Source organism: Pseudophryne corroboree, unplaced genomic scaffold, assembly GCF_028390025.1.
Source record: "Pseudophryne corroboree isolate aPseCor3 unplaced genomic scaffold, aPseCor3.hap2 scaffold_1671, whole genome shotgun sequence".
NCBI classification, from domain to species: domain Eukaryota; kingdom Metazoa; phylum Chordata; class Amphibia; order Anura; family Myobatrachidae; genus Pseudophryne; species Pseudophryne corroboree.
This window is the reverse complement of record NW_026968307.1, coordinates 2940-7778: the sequence shown is the minus strand read 5'-3', so window position 1 is coordinate 7778 and position 4839 is coordinate 2940. Positions and strand designations below refer to the sequence as shown.

General features: G+C 35.6%; 2 non-coding genes across 2 annotated transcripts; both read left to right on the top strand.

Annotated features, from left to right (window-relative positions):
* The first annotated feature begins 1168 nt into the window (after positions 1-1168).
* On the top strand, positions 1169-1261 carry TRNAI-UAU (transfer RNA isoleucine (anticodon UAU)). Its single transcript is given in 2 exon segments — positions 1169-1206; positions 1226-1261. It is a non-coding gene; the product is annotated as a tRNA-Ile (tRNA).
* A 2613-nt stretch (positions 1262-3874) lies between these two features.
* TRNAI-UAU (transfer RNA isoleucine (anticodon UAU)) lies at positions 3875-3967 on the top strand. Its single transcript is given in 2 exon segments — positions 3875-3912; positions 3932-3967. It is a non-coding gene; the product is annotated as a tRNA-Ile (tRNA).
* The last annotated feature ends 872 nt before the right edge of the window (positions 3968-4839 follow it).

Below are 4839 nucleotides of genomic sequence, written 5' to 3'. Positions count from 1 at the left end.
CTTCAACTGTAAAACAGTCTTGCAGTGTTTAGCTTGTAAAAAATGACCACAGAAGCTAAAATATGACATTAAATATGATAACATTGTTGTTGTTGTTTTTTAAACCTTTTCTATCACCGTGGACAGCTTATTCTAGTGCCATCTGGCATGCATGTTCCTTTGTTGCTCATCATTCATCACCAAAAATGATTTTCTTTTTCAATTCTTATGAATGTACTGATTGTATTGAATACAATCCACATCTAGCATTTCCAATAAATGCTGCAAAGTTCTCCAGTGGCGCAATTGGTCAGCGTGCGAAACTTATAAGACAGTATCTGTTGAGCAATGCCGAGGTTGTGAGATCAAGCCTCACCTGGAGCATCTTTGTATACTGTTTTTTTTCCTTTTCTTATGTCAATAGTCATTGATTATAAACTGCTACCTTAATATTTAATATGATATTACAAAGGATGGAAGAAAGAAAGTAAAAACACAAACATGATTGTGCATTTAAGTTGTCAGCACACATCTGCTTTGGTTCAAATGCACTGCATATCTTCCTTCAGTCAGTCAACAAAACAGCAATGGAAAAGATTAACATACTGTTGGTAAAGCAGTTGCATCAAATTGATTTTCTGCAATATAGCATGATAATCCATACTGACAGCTCTGGATAGTACCAGCACATTTCTTGCTGGACTTGGTAATGCAAAGAACACTGTAAACAGCTTCACTTTTTTTCAAAAATAAATAATTGACTATTATAAACCTATCAGTCTTAAATAAGGACATCAGTAAGCACCACTGGCATAATGGATAAGGCACTGTTCTCCTAAGCCAGTGGTTGTGGGTTTAAGTCCTGTCTGAGTTGGAAGTCATTACAGCAAGTGTCTCATCACTAGAGTTGATATTTTATCCTTGCTTCAACTGTAAAACAGTCTTGCAGTGTTTAGCTTGTAAAAAATGACCACAGAAGCTAAAATATGACAAAAATAACATTGTTGTTGTTTTTTTTTTTAACCTTTTCTATCATCGTGGGCAGATTATTCAAGTGCCATCTGGCATGCATGTTCCTTTGTTGCTCATCATTCATCACCATAAATGATTTTCTTTTTCAATTCTTATGACTGTACTGATTGTATTGAATAAAATCCACATCTAGCATAACCAATTATTGCTGCAAAGTGCTCCAGTGGCGCAATTGGTCAGCGCGCGGTACTTATAAGACAGTATCTGTTGAGCAATGCCGAGGTTGTGAGTTCAAGCCTCACCTGGAGCATCTTTGTACACTGTTTTTTTCCCTTTTCTTATGTCATTAGTCATTTATTATAAACTGCTACCTTAATATTTAATATGATATTACAAAGGATGGAAGAAAGAAAGAAAGCACACAAACATGATTGTGCATTTAAGTTGTCAGCACACATCTGCTTTGGTTCAAATGCACTGCATATCTTCCTTCAGTCAGCCAACAAAACAGCAATGGAAAAGATTAACATACTGTTGGTAAAGCAGTTGCATCAAATTGATTTTCTGCAATATAGCATGATAATCCAAACTGAGAGCTCGGGATAGTACCAGCACATTTCTTGCTAGACTTGGTAATGCAAAGAACACAGTAAACAGCTTCAATTTTTAAAAAAAATAATAATAATTGACTATTAAAAACCTAACAGTCTTAAATAAGGACATCAGTAAGCACCACTGGCATAATGGATAAAGCACTGTTCTCCTAAGCCAGTGGTTGTGGGTTTAAGTCCCGTCTGAGTTGGAAGTCATTACAGCAAGTGTCTGATCACTAGAGTTGATATTTTATCCTTGCTTCAACTCTAAAACAGTCTTGCAGTGTTTAGCTTTAAAAAAATGACCACAGAAGCTAAAATATGACATTAATTATGATAACATTTTTGTTGTTGTTTTTTAAACCTTTTCTATCACCATGGACAGCTTATTCAAGTGCCGTCTAGCATGCATGTTCCTTTGTTGCTCATCATTCATCACCAAAAATGATTTTCTTTTTCAATTCTTATGACTGTACTGATTGTATTGAATAAAATCCACATCTAGCATAACCAATTAATGCTGCAAAGTGCTCCAGTGGCGCAATTGGTCAGCACGCGGTACTTATAAGACAGTATCTGTTGAGCAATGCCGAGGTTGTGTGTTCAAGCCTCACCTGGAGCAGCTTTGTATACTGTTTTTTTTCCTTTACTTATGTCATTAGTCATTGATTATAAACTGCTACCTTAATATTTAATATGATATTACAAAGGATGGAAGAAAGAAAGAAAAAACACAAACATGATTGTGCATTTAAGTTGTCAGCACACATCTGCTTTGGTTCAAATGCACTGCATATCTTCCTTCAGTCAGCCAAAAAAACAGCAATGGAAAAGATTAACATACTGTTGGTAAAGCAGTTGCATCAAATTGATTTTCTGCAATATAGCATGATAATCCATACTGACAGCTCTGGATAGTACCAGAACATTTCTTGCTAGACTTGGTAATGCAAAGAACACAGTAAACAGCTTCACTTTATTTCAAAAATAAATAATTGACTATTAAAAACCTATCAGTCTTAAATAAGGACATCAGTAAGCACCACTGGCATAATGGATAAGTCACTGCCCTCCTAAGCCAGGGGGTCCAAGTCCCATATGGGGTGGAAGTCATTACAGCAAGTGTCTCATCACCAGAGTTGATATTTTATCCTTGCTTCAACTGTAAAACAGTCTTGCAGTGTTAAGCTTGTAATAAATGACCACAGAAGCTAAAATATGACATTAATTATGATAACATTGTTGTTGTTGTTTTTTAAACCTTTTCTATCACCGTGGACAGCTTATTCAAGTGCCATCTGGCATACATGTTCCTTTGTTGCTCATCATTCATCACCAAAAATGATTTTCTTTTTCAATTCTTATGACTGTACTGATTGTATTGAATAAAATCCACATCTAGCATAACAAATCAATGCTACAAAGTGCTCCAGTGGCGCAATTGGTCTGCGCGCGGTTCTTATAAGACAGTATCTGTTGAGCAATGCCGAGGTTTTGAGTTCAAGCCTCACCTGGAGCATCTTTGTATACTGTTTTTTTTCCTTTTCTTATGTCATTAGTCATTGATTATAAACTGCTACCTTAATATTTAATATGATATTACAAAGGATGGAAGAAAGAAAGAAAAAACACAAACATGATTGTGCATTTAAGTTGTCAGCACACATCTGCTTTGGTTCAAATGCACTGCATATCTTCCTTCAGTCAGCCAACAAAACAGCAATGGAAAAGATTAACATACTGTTGGTAAAGCAGTTGCATCAAATTGATTTTCTGCAATATAGCATGATAATCCATACTGAGAGCTCTGGATTGTACCAGCACATTTCTTGCTAGACTTGGTAATGCAAAGAACACAGTAAACAGCTTCACTTTTAAAAAATAAATAAATAATTGACTATTAAAAACCTAACATTCTTAAATAAGGACATCAGTAAGCACCACTGGCATAATGGATAAGGCACTGTTCTCCTAAGCCAGTGGTTGTGGGTTTAAGTCCCGTCTGAGTTGGAAGTCATTACAGCAAGTGTCTCATCACTAGAGTTGATATTTTATCCTTGCTTCAACTCTAAAACAGTCTTGCAGTGTTTAGCTTTTAAAAAATGACAACAGAAGCTAAAATATGACATTAATTATGATAACATTGTTGTTGTTGTTTTTTAAACCTTTTCTATCACCGTGGACAGCTTATTCAAGTGCCATCTGGCATGCATGTTCCTTTGTTGCTCATCATTCATCACCAAAAATGATTTTCTTTTTCAATTCTTATGACTGTACTGATTGTATTGAATAAAATCCACATCTAGCATAACCAATTAACGCTGCAAAGTGCTCCAGTGGCGCAATTGGTCAGCGCGCGGTAGTTATAAGACAGTATCTGTTAAGCAATGCCGAGGTTGTGAGTTCAAGCCTCACCTGGAGCAGCTTTGTATACTGTTTTTTTTCCTTTTCTTATGTCATTAGTCATTGATTATAAACTGCTACCTTAATATTTAATATGATATTACAAAGGATGGAAGAAAGAAAGAAAGAAAAAATACAAACATGATTGTGCATTTAAGTTGTCAGCACACATCTGCTTTTGTTCAAATGCACTGCATATCTTCCTTGAGTCAGCCAACAAAACAGCAATGGAAAAGATTAACATACTGTTGGTAAAGCAGTTGCATCAAATTGATTTTCTGCAATATAGCATTATAATCCATACTGACAGCTCTGGATAGTACCAGCACATTTCTTGCTGGACTTGGTAATGCATAGAACACAGTAAACAGCTTCACTTTTTTTCAAAGATAAATAATTGACTATTAAAAACCTATCAGTCTTAAATAAGGACATCAGTAAGCACCATGTGCATAATGGATAAGGCACTGTTCTCCTAAGCCAGTGGTTGTGGGTTTAAGTCCCGTCTTAGTTGGAAGTCATTACAGCAAGTGTCTCATCACTAGAGTTGATATTTTATCCTTGCTTCAACTGTAAAACAGTCTTGCAGTGTTTAGCTTGTAAAAAATGACCACAGAAGCTAAAATATGACATTAATTATGATAACATTGTTGTTGTTGTTTTTTAAACCTTTTCTATCACCGTGGACAGCTTATTCAAGTGCCATCTGGCATGCATGTTCCTTTGTTGCTCATCATTCATCACCAAAAATTATTTTCTTTTTCAATTCTTATAACTGTTCTGATTGTATTGAATAAAATCCACATCTAGCATAACCAATTAATGCTGCAAATTGCTCCAGTGGCGCAATTGGTCAGCGCGCAGTACTTATAAGACAGTTTCTGTTGAGCAA